Here is a 20,056-nt window from a genome sequence, read left to right as displayed (position 1 = left end):
TTTCCCAGAATTAGAGGATATACCTTTTTTTCTCACTCACATCGGATATATTCTAGGATTGACCACATCTATGTGAGTAAGAACCTAACCCCTGCTTTGCAGTCTATCTCCATACACCTGATCACTATGTCGGATCACGCACCGTTCGCATTGACTCTAGCCTGGGAGACAGTGCCACCAAAATATAAAAGATGTTTTTTTCCAAGCAACACTGGCGTGAGATCGCCTACTACGAGATGAGTTATGGAAAGCTATTAAGGCTTATTTCCTTTTGAATGATCCCAAAGATACTTCACCGACTACTAACAGGGACGCCTTTAAAGCAGTGTTCTGAGGCAAATGCATAGCTCTCCATGCTGCCCAGAATAAACAAAGGATACAGGAGAGACTGACCTTAGAAACGGAACTTATAGAGGCAGAGTGGGCTCATGCGAAACACCCTATCCTTAGCCTACAAAGAAAGGTGACAGCACTAAGGAAAAGCTAAATGCCATATAGAACAATTGGACTGAACGTACCCTTTTACGACTAAAATGCACGGTCTTCGAGAGGGTAAACAAAGTAGGCTCACATCTAGCCAAACAACTAAGGATCAAAAGGGAAAGGGACTCTATCCCTATATGGTAGGTCGGCGATTTTTAAGATGGTGGCGCTTCCCCGGCTCCTCTACCAATTGCAGAACCATCCATACCAGATCCCACTCTGATGGTTTAAGCAAGTGAATGCAGCGCTGGGTCAGTTTCTGTGGGAAGGGGAAAAGGTGAGGGTGGCCTTGCGCACATGCTTCCTGTCTACCTACTGTGGGTGTCTAGCGTCCTCAGATGTTGTCTCGTACTATCAAGCTTCACACTTACTAGTCCTCAATGAGTGGTGGTATGGTGACAGGGGAGACCCGGCATATGCAGTTGAGCGGCAGCTTATGGGACACCATTCCCTACATACAATATTATACACAGCACCGCTCCGGAGGTCGTTGCCATCGGTCACGCGGGTGATGTTTCTGATCTGGAAACAGGCTCTGCGCCGGATGGGGTGGTGGAACACTTTGACCCGTGAGACCCCCTTTTGGGACAACGGGCGTTTACCTCAACTGGCAGCACTGCAGGGCTTCCGTGGATGGGACGCCATAGGCATCTCAGTTCTGGGGGATGTTATGAGGGACTTGACACTTAAATCCTTCTATGAACTACAGGAGGAGTATGCGATGCCGCGCTCCCAGTTTTACCGCTACCTACAATTTAGACACGCCCTATCCCCTACCTTGGAGGGCATGGAGTCCCTACCCGAATTTAGCCAAATAGAGGCGAAGGTCTTCATGGGGGACCTCCCGGATCGCAAGATCTCCCAAATATATTATTCACTGGTCATTCACTGTTTCCCCAACCTACAGAGGCTTAGGAGTGCTTGGGAGGAAGACGTGGGTGCATTGTGTAGGAGAGTAGGGTCTGCTTTCTATGTTCACCCCCACTTTTTGCTTTTGCTTCACTGGTTTTCGACTTAGATGTGGCTGTGGGCCTGCTAATCAGACCCACAGCCCAGCTGTTCTCTCTCTAAATTCATACTATGTACTTTAGGTACATAACCCAATTGGTAAGGATCACCTTCTAGGGCCCTGTACAGTGTACCTTAGGTACCAAGGGCATAGGTGTACCCTAGACCTACCAGGGGCTGCAGCATGTATTATGCCACCCCTGGCTGGCCTCCCATCATGACACAACTGGCTGATCACTCAGCTGGGGCAAGGCAGTGTAATCACCCCTTGCTTAGGTGTAGTATTCCTATACCTACCTTATATATAGACACATGGGTAACCTTTCAGTCAATCCTATGGCAGGCCTTAACAATCCTGAAGGCAGAGTGCTTGGTAACATGTGAGATGGTGCTCTAGCATGAGCTGAGCCTGTCTGCAGCTTTCGGAACCATGTCCTTATAGCTGTTCTATGATATCGCCTACCATATACTCTTAAAGTGCCTTATAATCCTCGCGGTTATGGTAACTATGGTTTGGCTTTATCAAAACATGTCGTGTAAGGTGTCTAACACTTTGAAATACTACCCCCACACCATTTCTGGCAATGGGGATAGTATTCCTCCCTTCTAGAGGGAGAAGACATGTTTAAGACCTACTACGCGGTTAAAGTTAACCACAGCCCCAGCTTCACAAAATGGATGCTGCTGCCACAGACACAAGTCTGACCTCCTGCTGCTGGGAGTCCTTCCAGCGAGGGAGGCTCGGACAATAGGTTTCCTGCCTTGGGAGGTGCTAGCACCACCCTAGACAGGACTTAGTGTATTGGGGCAGGGAGGGATGAAAGAAACGAGATACTGCCTGGGGCACACAAGGTGTCCCATGCATAGTCTGGTTCAAACCGGTGCTGGGGCACTCCAGCCCCAGTCCTGGCGCGAAACTGGACAAAGGGAAGGGGGTGTAACCACCCCCCTCCCTGGTACCACCCATAGGAGGGACCTAGCAGGTAACCCAGCCCCCCAGATTAGTATAAGAGTGGGAGCTGAGTCCCTAGGACTTTGGATTATCCTGAAAAACTGCAACTTGAACAGAAACTCTGGACCTTCGACATTCGACTACGGAAGAAGACTGAAGAATCTCCCTTGTGGCCAAGGAGTGGCCACCCTGTGCAAACAGGCACCAACAAGCGACCTGCCGTTTGCTTTGCCCAAGTTCTACGAGGAACCGACTGCAGAGCCCGACCAGCGCCTTGACTTCCAGACTTCTCCGACCCTGATCCACATCCACAGCAAAGCTGAGATCCGTGGAGGCGACGAGAGACGTGGGACCGGCTACCTGGGAAAATTAGCTACTAGCTTCCAGCGCAGCTTCTGAGGCATCCTTGAAGTTGTGCTCTGGGGATTGAGAAGCCCCAACCCCGAGCACCATCTGCACCGAAGATCAGCCCTCCACACTCCACGAGTTCTGCGTGGGGCCCTTCTGCATTTTCCTGCTCGACGCGCCTGTCCGGTTGCTTGCCCGTTGGCTAGTAACCTCAGTGACGACGAACCCTTGACTTTCCACTGCTGGTTTGGCTCCTCCAGACTGGCCCTGGCTTCCCTATGAAAGAGAAGCACATCAGGCCTTCCTGGTCTGCAACAGAAGCGAATCCTTCATCCTGCGTGGGTTGCGCTTGCCAAGGCTTGTTGGGTCCGAACTCGACAACGACACCGCCAACAGCAAGAGCCCTCGTGGGACAGCTCGCCTCCTGGTTCTGGTTGTCCTCGACGCCTCCTGGTACCCGTGGCTGCTGCGACAAGCTTCACCTCTTCACCTGCATCTTCACGACATCGCCTGGTTCCTTCCTGGTTCCTTCCTGGCTCCTGGCTGGTGACCTAGACTCTGTCCCCCCTGCTTGCAGGTACCCTCCTTCTTGATTCCAACCTTGGAATCCTCCGGACACTCTTCACTGACTGCCTGTCAGCACCTTTTCTTCAGGCATCCATAGGAGTCGACGACGAAACCCGACGCAAGTTCACACCTATGCACCCGCAGCCCGTGGGCTAGGTAAACTGAGTACTCCGGTGCTCACAAGGGTATTGACTATCCTAGGGTCTAGTCTCCAAGTCTCTAACTCCTAGCTCTTTCCGAAGTGTCCTAAAACTCTTTATTTCTAAACATCACTATTTCTATCGACTTTAACGCATTACGCGTGAGTGTTTCCACCCTGCACCTGAATCCCGTGGGCCTCCCACTGCCGAGCAACTGGTAGTATAGTGTAGCCCCAGCGATTCCCTAGGCCTAGGCCTAACCTGTGTTCGTGACAGTGGTCCTTATACCACTTACTTAGTATATGGTTTGCGTGGCCCCTAGGGCCTAACTGTATTACTTACCTGTGTGACTTATGTATGCTTAAATAAGACTGTGTTGTACTTACCTCGAATCTCATAAAGAGTGCTGAGGGTATTTTGACTAGAATAAATACATTCTATTTACATATATCTGTTGTGGTGTCCTTTCATTTGGTATTCAAGGGATTTCAAATGGTATAACAGCTGGCTTCACATGCCATACAGAGTTTAGCCTAAGACTGCTCTTGTCCATGCTACCACTAGGATAGCTGGTCTGTAAGGTTGACTTTCCAACCAATCACCATAAGGGTTGTTTGGACTGATACAAGGTGTACACTAGAACTAGTGACATCATATATCAGGCCAACTTCTCACATTGGTGAGCAGCGGTTGGGATCTGAGCTTGCTGTTGTGATACCATTGCAATCTTGAGATATCAAATTGAAAGATCACAAGGATATTTGTCAGGTACATATAACATAGCTTATAAATACTTAAGTTCTACTGAACTTAGTTGTTGTAGGTTGAAGGACCTAGCACACCCTGACTACAACTACTAGAGAGGTTTTAGTAGATACAACTAGTGTAGGTAGGTGCACACACCACACCCTCACTAGATCATGTCTCTGAGAGGAGATCAAGATGATTCTCTCTCAGGAGGGGGATATCCTAGAAAGATACCCTCTAGATATGATACCCTAACTTTTCAGGAGATGAGACAATTGTGTACCTCCAGAAAGTTAAAACAGGGTTCAAACCCTACCCTCATTTATCTAGTGGAGATCTTAGAAGAGTATGATGCTCAGAGAGCCTCCCAGGATGGTGCCTTAGGTACCAATGAGGGTCTGCCCTCTACAGAAGACTCCCCTCACAATACTGATCTAGATGAGCCAGCAGGGACTCCAGAAGATGAGGTAGATTGCCAGGTCCAAGTTAGAAGACTTAGCCAGGCTAACTTAAGCCTACATGGGAGTCAGAATGGGGTCCCCCCATTCAGACCCCCAAGTGGACTTAACCAGAGAAGCAGGAGAGGAAGATCCCCTACCAGGGAATCTATCCACTCCCATGTCTGTAATAGCTCCAATGCCTCTTCTCACAGGGGAATGACTTCTCCCCAGAGAAAAGAGCATCAGGCCAGAATGAGGGAAGTCAATCTAAGGATTGAAAGGGAAGAACTTGCCCTTGCCAAAGAGAGACTTGTTCTGGCCAAAGAGCAAAAGTTAAGTGGGTTAGGACCCACTGGTGGCAGCACTATCCCTAAGGATAGAGACAGGGCCTATGACAATAGAAACCTGAGCAAGATTGTCCCTCCCTACAAGTGTGGGGATGACATCCACAAATGGATAACTGCTTTGGAGAGGGCTTTCAAAGGACAGCAGGTACCCCAAAGTCAGTGGGCAGCTATCTTGTGGCTCTCCTTCTCTGAGAAAGGTAGAGACAAGCTCCTCACAGTTAGTGATGAGGATGCTGACAATTACACTGTCCTAAAGAGTGCTCTGATTGATGGGTTTGGCCTAACCACTGAACAATACAGGTTGTTGTTCAGGGATACCCAGAAGACACAGACTGGACTGACTTTGTAGATTGTGCCACTAAGGCTTTGGAAGGCTGGTTATTGGGTAGTAAGGTTAAGGACTATACAGGATTGTATAATTTGATCACGAGAGAACAAATCCTTAACAACTGTCAAAACCAGTTACTGCATCAACACTTGATTGACTCTGACCTAACTTCTCCCCAGGAATTGGGAAAGAAGGCAGATAGGTGGGTCAGGACTAGAGTTAAGCAGAAAAACCAGAACCAGGGCGGTGATCAGAAAAAGGCAGACCAGAAGGGTAATGAGCAGAAATCAAAAGACCAGAAGTCTTCACTAGGCCCCCAAAAGGCTCAGGGGGAGGGTGGTCCCAAAAAGGATAAAAAGAAAGATGGCCAAAAGAAACCTTGGTGTAACTATTGTAAGTCCAATTCCCATTGGTATAGTGAATGCACCAAAAAGGACAAGCCCCCAGCCACCATTGCCCCTAAGGCAACTGTACCCCCTAGTCCAGCTGTAAGTGGTGGTTCCCAGCAAAAGGGTGTAATAGGGTTAACCCTGGGAACTGAAGTGGATTCTGGCCTAGTCAGAATACTCACTCAGGCTGTTCTGATCTGTGATGGGGACATAGCTTTGTCCTCTACTGTGGGTCCCAGTAACCTGGGCAAGTACAGACGGACTCCTTTAATCAATCAGAGAATTGCTCAGACCTACAGGGACACAGGTGCTAGTGTCACAATGGTGACACCTGCCTTTGTGGACCCTGGACAGATCATGCTAGGTGAGAATTACCTAGTGACCAACGCTAGCAATGCCACTACCTCCCATAGTGTGGCAATTGTTAAGTTCTCCTGGGGAGGGGTAACTGGCCTCAAGAAAGTTGTGGTGAGTTCAGATCTTCCTGTAGAGTGTCTGTTGGGAAATGACCTTGAAACTTCAGTTTGGGCTGAAGTGGAGTATAGGACCCATGCAGAAATGCTGGGAATAGATGCACATGTCCTTGCTGTGACTAGGTCACAGGCCAAAAAGTGCAACACTGAACAAGTGCTGGATCCTGGGACAATGGACCAGACACAACCCAGAGAGAAAGAACAGTAGGGTTAAGGCTGTGCCTTCCCCCCTGCCTCAGGTAGAGAATCAGCCCTCACAGGAGGAGGATTCTGAGAGCCCTGAAGGAATCGTCTTAGAAGAACTGGAACCTGACCAGGTTGAGTTTCTTGGGACAGGGGGACCTTCAAGGGCAGATCTGAGGCAGGCACAATTAGACTGTCCTTCTCTTAAACCCCTCAAACAGCAGGCGGCTGCTGAGGCTGCAGGGAATGCTCAAGGTACCCATAGAGTGTATTGGGATGAAGGGCTGCTGTACTCAGAGGCTAGACACCCCAAGCCTGGTGCGTCCAGGAGGTTGGTCATACCATTGAGTTTCAGAGTCTTACTTCTTACCTTGGCCCATGATATTCCCCTTGCAACACACTTAGGCCAGAATAAGACTTGGGACAGACTTGTCCCTCACTTTCACTGGCCTCACATGTCAGAAAATACCAAGGAGTTTTGTCGCTCCTGTGTCACCTGCCAAGCCAGTGGCAAATCAGGTGGCACCACAAAGGCCCCCCTCATACCACTACCTGTGGTGGGGGTTCCCTTTGAGAGAGTGGGGATAGACATTGTAGGACCAATGGACCCCCAAACAGCATCTGGGCACAGATTCATACTGGTGATAGTGGACCATGCCACCAGGTACCCAGAAACTATATCCCTGAGGACCACAACAGCTCCTGTTGTGGCAAGGGCCCTACTTGGAGTATTCTCCAGAGTGGGTTTTCCAAAGGAGGTTGTCTCTGACAGAGGTGCCAACTTCATATCAGGATATTTGACTGCAATGTGGAAGGAGTGTGGTGTTAACTACAAATTCACTACACCCTATCACCCACAATGCAATGGGCTGTGGAAAGGTTCAACAAGACCCTAAAAGGGATGATAAAAGGTTTACCAGACAAGCTTAGGCGAAGATGGGACATCCTTTTACCCTGCCTTCAGTTTGCTTACAGAGAGGTTTCATAAAAGGGGGTTGGCTACAGCCCTTTTGAGCTTTTGTTTGGGCATCCTGTAAGGGGACCCCTGTGTCTAGTAAGGGAAGGATGGGAGAGACCTCTCAGACAACCCAAACTGGATATAGTGGATTATGTACTTGGCCTCCGCTCCAGGATGGCAGAGTATATGTAGAAGGCTTCTAAAAACCTTGAGGCAAGCCAAGAACTCCAAAAAGCTTGGCATGACCAAAAGGCTGTGCTGACTGTGTACCAGCCAGGGCAGAAAGTGTGGGTGTTGGAGCCAGTGGTCCCAGCAGCACTCCAGGACAAATGGTCTGGACCCCACACTATTGTTGAACAGAAGGGAGAAGTCACCTACTTGGTGGACCTTGGGACTCCCAGAAGCCCCCACAGGGTGCTTCATGTCAACAGGTTAAAGGCATATGTTGACAGGGCAGACATGGGCTTACTCATGGCTACAGATGAGGGGCAGGAGGAAGAGAGTGACCCTCTCCCAGACCTGCTGACTCAGAACCGTGATGATGGTTCAGTGGATGGTGTGGTCTTTTCTGACAGCCTCACTAACCATCAACAACAGGACTGCAGAGAAGTTCTGCAGGCCTATAGACATATGTTCTCACTGACCCCACAGGCAGACTGGTGACAGTCTGCCCTCGAAGAGTAAAATCTACAGGCAACCTGACCATGTCAGGGACTGCATAAAGATTGAGGTACAAAAGATGTTGGAGCTGGGAGTCATTGAACTTTCAGAGAGCCCTTGGGCTAGTCCTGTAGTTCTTGTGCCAAAACCTCACACCCAAGATGGTTAGAGAGAGATGAGGTTTTGCGTGGATTACAGAGGTCTCAATGCTGTCACTAGGACAGATGCCCACCCAATACCTAGGGCAGATGAGCTCATTGACAGATTGGCAGCTGCCAGGTTTTTGAGTACATTTGAACTAACAGCAGGCTACTGGCAAATCAGACTAGCTGAGAGTGCAAAGGCCAAAACTGCTTTCTCAACCCCAGGAGGACATTTTCAATTTGTGGTAATGCCCTTTGGCTTGCAGAATGCACCTGCCACTTTCCAAAGGTTGGTGAATCAAGTCCTTACAGGCCTGGATGACTACTGTGCAGCTTATCTTGATGATATTGCTGTCTTTAGCTCCACCTGGGAGGATCACCTGGTCCACCTGAGGAATGTTTTAGAGGCCCTGCAAAAGGCAGGCCTCACTATCAAGGCCACTAAGTGCCAGATAAGGCAGAGCAAGGTTGTGTACCTGGGCCACCTAGTAGGTGGGGGTCAGGTTCAACCACTGGAGAGCAAGATCCAGACCATAAAGAACTGGACTCCTCCAATTACCCAGACACAGGTCAGAGCTTTATTGGGCCTGACTGGGTAGTACAGAAAATTTGTTAAGAACTATGGGTCCATTGTGACACCAATTAATGACTTGACCTCTAAGAAGATGCCAAAGAAAGTTCAGTGGACAGTAAGCTGTCAGAAGGCATTTGATGACTTGAAGCAGGCCATGTGCACTGCACCTATTCTGAAAAGTCCAGACTACTCCAAAGAGTTTATTGTCCAGACAGATGCTTCTGAGTTGGGTGTGGGAGCTGTTCTTTCACAACTTAATATAGATGGTCAAGACCAGCCCATTGCTTTTATTAGTAGAAGGCTGACCCCTAGAGAGAAACGTTGGTCAGCTATTGAGAGGGAGGCCTTTGCTGTGGTTTGGGCCCTGAAGAAGCTGAGGCCATACCTGTTTGGCACTCACTTCAAGATTCAGACAGATCATAAGCCCCTCTTGTGGCTAAATCAGATGAATGGGTGAAAATCCCAAACTTCTTAGGTGGTCCATTTCCCTACAGGGGATGGACTTCACAGTGAAACATAGACCTGGGACTGACCATGCCAATGCAGATGGACTCTCCAGATATTTCCACTTAGAACATGAAGACTCAACTGGTCAAGGTTAGTTTAATGTCCCTAAGTTTGGTGGGGGGGGGGGGGGTTGTGTAGGAGAGTAGGGTCTGCTTTCTATGTTCACCCCCACTTTTTGCTTTTGCTTCACTGGTTTTCGACTTAGATGTGGCTGTGGGCCTGCTAATCAGACCCACAGCCCAGCTGTTCTCTCTCTAAAGTCATACTATATACTTTAGGTACTTAACCCAATTGGTAAGGATCACCTTCTAGTGTACCTTAGGTATCCAGGTCATAGGTGTACCCTAGACCTACCAGGGGCTGCAGCAATTATTATTTCACCCCTGGCTGGCCTCCCATCATGACACAACTGGCTGATCACTCAGCTGGGGCAAGGTCGTGTAATCACCCCTTACTTAGGTGTAGTATTCCTATACCTACCTTATATATAGACACATGGGTAACCTTTCAGTCACTCCTATGGCAGGCCTTAACAATCCTGAAGGCAGAGTGCTTGGTAACATGTGAGATGGTGCTCTAGCATGAGCTGAGCCTGTCTGCAGCTTTCGGAACCATGTCCTTATAGCTGTTCTATGATATCGCCTACCATATACTCTTAAAGTGCCTTATAATCCTCGCGGTTATGGTAACTATGGTTTGGCTTTATCAAAACATGACGTGTAAGGTGTCTAACACTTTGGAATACTACCCCCACACCATTTCTGGCGATGGGGATAGTATTCCTCCCTTCTAGAGGGAGAAGACATGTTGAAGACCTACTACGCGGTTAAAGTTAACCACAGCCCCAGCTTCACAAAATGGATGCTGCTGCCACAGACACAAGTCTGACCTCCTGCTGCTGGGAGTCCTTCCAGCGAGGGAGGCTTGGACAATAGGTTTCCTGCCTTGGGAGGTGCTAGCACCACCCTAGACAGGACTTAGTGTATTGGGGCAGGGAGGGATGAAAGAAACGAGACACTGCCTGGGGCACACAGGGTGTCCCATGCATAGTCCGGTTCAAACCGGTGCTGGGGCACTCCAGCCCCAGTCCTGGCGCGAAACTGGACAAAGGGAAGGGGGTGTAACCACCCCCCTCCCTGGTACCACCCATAGGAGGAACCTAGCAGGTAACCCATGTGAGAAGTTGGCCTGATGTATGATGTCACTAGTTATAGTGTACACCTTATATCAGTCCAAATACCCTTATGGTGATTGGTTGTAAAGTCAACCTTATAGACCAGCTATCCTAGTGGTAGCATGGACAAGAGCAGTCTTAGGCTAAACTCTGAATGGCATGTGAAGCCAGCTGTGATACCATATATAATCCCTTGAATACCAAATGAAAGGACACCACAACAGATATATATATAAAATAAAGTGTATTTATTCTAAGCAAACCCTCAGCACTCTTTATGAGATTAGAGGTAAGTACAACACAGTCTTATTAATGCATACAGTAAGTCACACAGGTAAGTAATACAGTTAGGCCCTAGGGGCCACGCAAACCATATACTAAATAAGTGGTATAAGAACCACTGTCACGGAAATAGAATAGGCCTAGGCCTAGGGAATCGCTGGGGCTACACTACACTAGCGTTAGTTAGGAAGTGGGAGGCCCACGGGATTCGTGTGCATAGTGGAAACACTCACGCGTAATGCGTAAAAGTCAATAGCAATAGTACAGTTTAGAAAACGGTAGATTTAGGACACTTCCGGAGTAGCTAGGAAGTTGAGACTTGAAAACTAGACACTAGGATAGTCACTATCCTGATGAGCACCGGAGTACCCAAGTTACCTAGCCCACAGGCTGCGGGTGCATAGGGGTGAAGATGCGTCGTTTTCGTCGTCGACTCCTATGGATGCCTGAAGAAAGATGCTGACAGGCAGTCAGGGAAGAGTGTCCGGTGGATCCCAAGGCTGGGATCAAGAAGAGAAGAAACCTGCAAGCAGAAGGGACAGAGTCAAGGTCACTAGCCAGTGACCACGTGGAACCAGGAAGGAACCAGGCGATGTCGTGAAGAGTTGCAGGTGAAGGTGAAGCTTGTCGCTGCAGCCAGGAGGACCAGGAAGCATCGAGGACGACCAGGACCAGGAGGCGAGCTGTCCCACGAAGGCTCTTGCTGTCGGCGGCGTCGAAGTTGGACTAGGACTCACCAAGCCTTGGCAAGCGGAACCCACGAAGAACAAAGGACTTGCTTCTGGTGCAGACCAGGAAGGTCTGGGGTGCCTCTCCTTTGCAGAGAAGCGGGGGCCAGTCTGGAGGAGCCAAACCAAGATTTCAGGGTGCGTCGTCACAGAGGCCACTAGCCAACGGGCAAGCAACCGGACAGACGCGGCAAGCAGGAAAATGCTGAAGGGCCCCACGCAGGACTCGTGGAGTGTGGGGGGCTGATCTTCGGTGCAGATGGTGCTTGGGGTTGGGGCTTCTCAATCCCCGGTGCACAACTTCGAGGGTACCTCAGAAGCTGCGCTGTAAGTTACTAGCCACTTTTCCCAGGTAGCCGGTCCCACGTCGCTCGTCGCCTCCACGGATCTCAGCTCTGCTGCAGATGTGGATGAGGGTCGGAGAAGTCTGGAAGTCAAGGCTCTGGTCGGGCTCTGCAGTCGGTTCCTCGTAGAACGGTCGCAAAGCAAAGGGTAGTCTCTTGATGGTGCCTGTTTGCACAGGGTAGCCACTCCTTGGCTACAAGGGAGATTCTTCAGTCTTCTTCTTTCGTCGAATGTCGAAGGTCCAGAGTTTCTGTTCAGTTTTGCAGGTTCAGGATAATCTAAAGTCTTGAGGCCCAACTCCCACTCTTATACTAATCTGGGGGGCTGGGATACCTGCTAGGTCACGCCTTATGGGTGGGACCTGGGAGGGGGTGGTTACACCCACTTCCCTTTGTCCAGTTTCGCGCCAGAGCTGGGGCTGGAGTGCCCCAGCGCCGGTTTGAACTGGACTATGCAAGGAACACCTTGTGTGCCCCAGGCATGTCTCATTCCTTTCAGCCCACCCTGCCCCAATACACTAAAGGCTGTCTGGGGAGGTGCTAGCACCTCCCCAAGCAGGAAACCTATTGTCCAGGCCTCCCTGGCTGGGATCACTCCCAGCAGCAGGAGGTCAGACTTGTGTCTGTGGCAGCAGCATCCATTTTGTGATGCTGAGGCTTTGGTTAGAGATAAACAGCAAAGTAGGATTTTAACATGTCTCTCCCTCTAGAAGGGAGGGATAATATCCTCATCACCAGAAATGGTATGGGGGTATTATTCCAAAGTGTTAGACACCTTACACGACATGTTTTGATAAAGCCAAACCATAGTTACCATAACCGTTTAAGATTATAAGGCACTTTAAGAGTATATGGTAGGCTATATCATAGAACAGCTATAAGGACATGGTTCCGAAAGCTGCAGACAGGCTCAGCTCATGCTAGAGCACCATCTCACATGTTACCAAGCACTCTGCCTCCAGGATTGTTAAGGCCTGCCATAGGAGTGACTGATAGGTACACATGTGTCTATATATAAGGTAGGTATAGGAATACTACACCTAAGCAAGGGGTGATTACACGACCTTGCCCCAGCTGAGTGATCAGCCAGTTGTGTCTGATTGGAAGGCCAGACCAGGGGTGGCATAATACATGCTGCAGCCCCTGGGAGGCCTAGGGTACACCTATGCCCTGGGTACCTAGGGTACACTGTACAGGGTCCAATAAGGTGATCCTTACCAATTGGTTATGTACCTAGGGTACATGGAGTCCATTTTACAGAGAGAGCAGACAGCCTGAGACCCTGAATGGCAGGATCTCAGGCCAACTAAGTCGAAAAACCAGCTAGACACTAGGCAAAAAGTTGGGGGTAACCATAGTCAGATATCCACCTTCCTACACAACCCCCCCCAAACGAAAGGAGATAAGGCTGGCCTTTACAAGGTAAGCCTCTATTGCCTGAGTGGCCATATAAGGAAGAACCAGCACTGGCATGGTTACCCCCTGTCTCATGGTCCACTAAGCAATCCCTCATCCTAAAGATATCATAGGGTCTCCACCATAGGGAATCTCTACCTTTGGTGTGTCTTTGCAAAGTAAAAGGCTGGTGTTGAGATGGAGTACTGAAGTGAGTGTCCTCAGAGTGAGGCCTCAGCTTCCTCCAATCATCCTCCACCATGGATGCCTTTCTTTCTCTAACTGAGTTGCACTGTGCTCTCAGGGTCAGCCTCTGGCTACCTAAAGCTGGAGGCTGGGTCCCTTTTGTGGGCTTACTGGAGGGACAGGTCAGGTTTGGGGCCCTAAGGTCCCAGGTTTGCCTGTGCCCAACAGAATCCCTCTGGGGGAGGTCCCTAACTACCTGTAAAGGGGATCCCTCAGGAATGTTTTTACCCATCACTTGGCTAGGGCTACTAGCCAGGCAATCCTCATTCTTTTGATTGGGGGGTTCTTGTGGACAGGGGCCCTCTTGGGGTCCACTGGCCTCCCTGACCTCTGCAGCCCTGGGCTGACTGAGGCAGGGTAGAGAGAGGCAGGCTACCTGCACCAGACTGGGTCCCACCTTGGAAGGGGCCACTGACATCAGAGGCTCTGCCAGGCCAGGCCTGGCTACCTCTGGGGCAGTTCCTTCACAAGGGGTGAGGTCAGATCCCTGAGGAGGCTGACCTTTTCCTAATGTCTGGGGAGAGGGAGATTTTTCTTCCTCCCCACTACTCTCTGTTTGTGTGGAGTGATCCATAGTTTCAGGCTTCACTACACCTATGTCAGTCTGAGTATAGGCTGAGACCATTACAGCCTTGCCAACCTTTTCAGGGAGGCACTCAGTTTGGGTTTGAGCTGTGACTGTCACAGCTCTGCCAGTCTCTCCAGGGAAGTCTGTCTTTGCCTGGGCTGTGGCTACCACTGCCCTTCCAACCTTTTCAGGGAGGAAATCTACTTGGACAGGGGTTGTGGCTGGCACAACCCCACTACCCTTTTGTGAAAGGCCTACCATTTTAGAATGGGTGTCTTGTTCAACTCCAGCCCAAGCTGAGAGTTCTAAGTCATTCCCCAGTAAGCAGTCCACAGGCAAGGTTGGAGACACTGCCACCCTTTTAGGGCCAGTGACCCCTCCCCAGCTGAGACATACCTCTGCCATGGGATGACTGTTCTGTTTGCCATCAATGTTAGTTACCTGGTATGAGAAACCAGGCAAAAGCTGCTCAGAGGGAACTAGCCTATAGGCCACCATAGTGATGCTAGCTCCAGTGTCTCTGTAGGCCTCAGCTTTTCTACCATTGATGTAGGGTTCCTGTCTGTACCTACCCAAAGTGTTGGGACAGGCAGTGAAGTTGGCAAACCCCATGCCACCATCACAGACAAGAGTAGCTGCTGTAGGGGAATTGGCTAAGCCAGGATCCCCCTGTGTTCCCCAAGAAAACCCAACCAACTTTTTGGGGGCACTCCCACCACCTGGGGGATTACTGCTGACAGTAATAGGTGGTGTGACAGGAGTAGTTGGAGGAACAGTTTTGTTTTTAGCCTGTGGACAACTGCTGTCAGTTTTCCAATGCCCAGGTGTTTTACACACATGGCAGTAAGGCTTTTTAACTGTGGTAGAGGAGGGAGCTTGGGACCCACCACCCTGTGTGGAGTTTTGGGGCCCTGAGGAAGATTTCTCTTTTGCTTTATCCCCACCCTTCTCTTGAGGCTTGGTGGTATCTTTCTTTTGGTCACCACCCTGATTTTTAGGCCTAATCCTGGTCCTGACCCATTTATCTGCCCTCTTTCCCAATTCTTGGGGAGAGGTCAAATCTGAGTCTACCAGGTGTTGATGGAGAAGCTGGTTCTGACAATTACTAAGGATCTGCTCCCTCATAATCAAGTTGTACAATCCTGTATAGTCCTGCACCTTGCTGCCATTTAACCAACCTTCCAAAGCCTTAGTGGCACAATCCACAAAATCAGACCAGTCCTGTGTCTGTGTCTTCTGGGTGTCTCTGAACAACAACCTATATTGCTCAGTGGTTAAGCCAAACCCATCTATCAGGGCACTCTTCAGGACTTTGTAATTGTTTGCATCCTCATCACTGACTGTGAGGAGCTTGTCTCTACCTTTGTCAGAAAAGGAGAGCCACAAGATAGCTGCCCACTGACTTTGGGGTACCTGCTGTACTTTGCAGGCCCTCTCCAAAGCAGTCATCCATTTGTGGATGTCATCCCCATTCTGATATGGGGGGACTATCTTGCTTAGGTTTCTATGGTCATAAGACCTATCCCTCTCTCTAGGAATGTTGCTGCCACCAGTGGGTTCTGACCCACACAATTTTTGCTCTCTAGCCAGAGCAAGCTTCTCTTTGGCAAGGGCAATTTCTTCCCTCTGAATCCTCAGATTAGCTTCCCTCATTCTGGCTTTATGCTCCTTTCTCTCAGGTGAAGTCATTCCCCTGTGAGAGGAAGCATTAGAGATGCTAGAAACATGGGAGTGGATGGATTCCCTTGAAGGGGATCTGTCCCTCCTGCTTCTCTGTGAATGCCTACTTGTGGGTCTGTATGGGGGGACCCCATGCAAACTCCCATGTAAACTTAAGTTAGCCTGGCTAAGTCTCCTTACTTGGCTCTGGCTGTCTACCTCCCCATCTGAAGCCCCATCTGACTCCTCTGTGGTGGGTAGACCCTCCTCTGTGCCTAGGGCACCTGCCTGAGATGCCCTCTGAGCATCATACTCCTCTAGGAGTTGTCTTAACTGAAGGAGGGTAGGGTTTGCACCCTGTTTTATTCCTCTGGAGGTACACAAGTGTCTCATCTCCTGGAATGTTAAGGTATCATATCTAGAGGGGATCTTTTGCAGACCTGATCCTCCTGAGAGAGCATCTACTTGATCTACTCTCAGAGACATGATCTAGTGAGGGTGTGGTGTGTGCACCTACCTACACTAGTTGTATCTACTAAACCTTTCTAGTAGTTGTAGTCAGGGTGTGTTACTCCCTTCAACCTACAACTACAAAGTCCAGTAGGACTTAAGTATAATAATCTATGTTATATGTACCTAGACAATATCTGTGTGATCTTTCAATTTAGTATCTCAAGATTACAATGGTATTACAACAGCAAGCTCAGATCCCAACCGCTGCTCACCAATGTGAGAAGTTGGCCTGATGTATGATGTCACTAGTTATAGTGTACACCTTATATCAGTCCAAATACCCTTATGGTGATTGGTTGTAAAGTCAACCTTATAGACCAGCTATCCTAGTGGTAGCATGGACAAGAGCAGTCTTAGGCTAAACTCTGAATGGCATGTGAAGCCAGCTGTGATACCATATATAATCCCTTGAATACCAAATGAAAGGACACCACAACAGATATATATATAAAATAAAGTGTATTTATTCTAAGCAAACCCTCAGCACTCTTTATGAGATTAGAGGTAAGTACAACACAGTCTTATTAATGCATACAGTAAGTCACACAGGTAAGTAATACAGTTAGGCCCTAGGGGCCACGCAAACCATATACTAAATAAGTGGTATAAGAACCACTGTCACGGAAATAGAATAGGCCTAGGCCTAGGGAATCGCTGGGGCTACACTACACTAGCGTTAGTTAGGAAGTGGGAGGCCCACGGGATTCGTGTGCAGAGTGGAAACACTCACGCGTAATGCGTAAAAGTCAATAGCAATAGTACAGTTTAGAAAACGGTAGATTTAGGACACTTCCGGAGTAGCTAGGAAGTTGAGACTTGAAAACTAGACACTAGGATAGTCACTATCCTGATGAGCACCGGAGTACCCAAGTTACCTAGCCCACAGGCTGCGGGTGCATAGGGGTGAAGATGCGTCGTTTTCGTCGTCGACTCCTATGGATGCCTGAAGAAAGATGCTGACAGGCAGTCAGGGAAGAGTGTCCGGTGGATCCCAAGGCTGGGATCAAGAAGAGAAGAAACCTGCAAGCAGAAGGGACAGAGTCAAGGTCACTAGCCAGTGAACACGTGGAACCAGGAAGGAACCAGGCGATGTCGTGAAGAGTTGCAGGTGAAGGTGAAGCTTGTCGCTGCAGCCAGGAGGACCAGGAAGCGTCGAGGACGACCAGGACCAGGAGGCGAGCTGTCCCACGAAGGCTCTTGCTGTCGGCGGCGTCGAAGTTGGACTAGGACTCACCAAGCCTTGGCAAGCGGAACCCACGAAGAACAAAGGACTTGCTTCTGGTGCAGACCAGGAAGGTCTGGGGTGCCTCTCCTTTGCAGAGAAGCGGGAGCCAGTCTGGAGGAGCCAAACCAGCGCAGAAGATTTCAGGGTGCGTCGTCACAGAGGCCACTAGCCAACGGGCAAGCAACCGGACAGACGCGGCAAGCAGGAAAATGCTGAAGGGCCCCACGCAGGACTCGTGGAGTGTGGGGGGCTGATCTTCGGTGCAGATGGTGCTTGGGGTTGGGGCTTCTCAATCCCCGGTGCACAACTTCGAGGGTACCTCAGAAGCTGCGCTGTAAGTTACTAGCCACTTTTCCCAGGTAGCCGGTCCCACGTCGCTCGTCGCCTCCACGGATCTCAGCTCTGCTGCAGATGTGGATGAGGGTCGGAGAAGTCTGGAAGTCAAGGCTCTGGTCGGGCTCTGCAGTCGGTTCCTCGTAGAACGGTCGCAAAGCAAAGGGTAGTCTCTTGATGGTGCCTGTTTGCACAGGGTAGCCACTCCTTGGCTACAAGGGAGATTCTTCAGTCTTCTTCTTTCGTCGAATGTCGAAGGTCCAGAGTTTCTGTTCAGTTTTGCAGGTTCAGGATAATCTAAAGTCTTGAGGCCCAACTCCCACTCTTATACTAATCTGGGGGGCTGGGATACCTGCTAGGTCACGCCTTATGGGTGGGACCTGGGAGGGGGTGGTTACACCCACTTCCCTTTGTCCAGTTTCGCGCCAGAGCTGGGGCTGGAGTGCCCCAGCGCCGGTTTGAACTGGACTATGCAAGGAACACCTTGTGTGCCCCAGGCATGTCTCATTCCTTTCAGCCCACCCTGCCCCAAAACACTAAAGGCTGTCTGGGGAGGTGCTAGCACCTCCCCAAGCAGGAAACCTAATGTCCAGGCCTCCCTGGCTGGGATCACTCCCAGCAGCAGGAGGTCAGACTTGTGTCTGTGGCAGCAGCATCCATTTTGTGATGCTGAGGCTTTGGTTAGAGATAAACAGCAAAGTAGGATTTTAACATGTCTCTCCCTCTAGAAGGGAGGGATAATATCCTCATCACCAGAAATGGTATGGGGGTATTATTCCAAAGTGTTAGACACCTTACACGACATGTTTTGATAAAGCCAAACCATAGTTACCATAACCGTTTAAGATTATAAGGCACTTTAAGAGTATATGGTAGGCTATATCATAGAACAGCTATAAGGACATGGTTCCGAAAGCTGCAGACAGGCTCAGCTCATGCTAGAGCACCATCTCACATGTTACCAAGCACTCTGCCTCCAGGATTGTTAAGGCCTGCCATAGGAGTGACTGATAGGTACACATGTGTCTATATATAAGGTAGGTATAGGAATACTACACCTAAGCAAGGGGTGATTACACGACCTTGCCCCAGCTGAGTGATCAGCCAGTTGTGTCTGATTGGAAGGCCAGACCAGGGGTGGCATAATACATGCTGCAGCCCCTGGGAGGCCTAGGGTACACCTATGCCCTGGGTACCTAGGGTACACTGTACAGGGTCCAATAAGGTGATCCTTACCAATTGGTTATGTACCTAGGGTACATGGAGTCCATTTTACAGAGAGAGCAGACAGCCTGAGACCCTGAATGGCAGGATCTCAGGCCAACTAAGTCAAAAAACCAGCTAGACACTAGGCAAAAAGTTGGGGGTAACCATAGTCAGATATCCACCTTCCTACAACCCAGCCCCCCAGATTAGTATAAGAGTGGGAGCTGAGTCCCTAGGACTTTGGATTATCCTGAAAAACTGCAACTTGAACAGAAACTCTGGATCTTCGACATTCGACTATGGAAGAAGACTGAAGAATCTCCCTTGTGGCCAAGGAGTGGCCACCCTGTGCAAACAGGCACCAACAAGCGACCTGCCATTTGCTTTGCCCAAGTTCTACGAGGAACCGACTGCAGAGCCCGACCAGTGCCTTGACTTCCAGACTTCTCCGACCCTGATCCACATCCACAGCAAAGCTGAGATCCGTGGAGGTGACGAGAGACGTGGGACCGGCTACCTGGGAAAATTGGCTACTAGCTTCCAGCGCAGCTTCTGAGGCATCCTCGAAGTTGTGTTCTGGGGATTGAGAAGCCCCAACCCCGAGCACCATCTGCACCGAAGATCAGCCCTCCACACTCCACGAGTTCTGCCTGGGGCCCTTCTGCATTTTCCTGCTCGACGCGTCTGTCCGGTTGCTTGCCCTTTGGCTAGTAACCTCAGCGACGACGAACCCTTGACTTTCCACTGCTGGTTTGGCTCCTCCAGACTGGCCCTGGCTTCCCTGTGAAAGAGAAGCACCTCAGGCCTTCCTGGTCTGCAACAGAAGCGAATCCTTCATCCTGCGTGGGTTGCGCTTGCCAAGGCTTGTTGGAGGCGAGCTGTCCAACGACGCCGCCAACAGCAAGAGCCCTCGTGGGACAGCTCGCCTCCTGGTTCTGGTTGTCCTCGACGCCTCCTGGTACCCGTGGCTGCTGCGACAAGCTTCACCTCTTCACCTGCATCTTCACGACATCGCCTGGTTCCTTTCTGGTTCCTTCCTGGCTCCTGGCTGGTGACCTAGACTCTGTCCCCTCTGCTTGCAGGTACCCTCCTTCTTGATTCCAACTTTGGAATCCACCGGACACTCTTCACTGACT

The 20,056-nt window shown here is 50.0% G+C and overlaps 1 protein-coding gene across 2 annotated transcripts in view; it reads left to right on the top strand.

The window, feature by feature from the left end:
- LOC146829692 (serine protease 23-like) overlaps positions 1-20,056 on the top strand; it is a 1,412,546-nt gene that overhangs the window by 1,072,078 nt on the left and 320,412 nt on the right. The gene's annotated exons all lie outside the window — the stretch shown is intronic.

This window comes from Triturus cristatus, chromosome 5_2, assembly GCF_964204655.1.
Source record: "Triturus cristatus chromosome 5_2, aTriCri1.1, whole genome shotgun sequence".
In the NCBI taxonomy this organism is placed as follows: domain Eukaryota; kingdom Metazoa; phylum Chordata; class Amphibia; order Caudata; family Salamandridae; genus Triturus; species Triturus cristatus.
The sequence above is the reverse complement of the archived record's forward strand: the minus strand, read 5'-3'. Positions and strand labels throughout refer to the sequence as shown.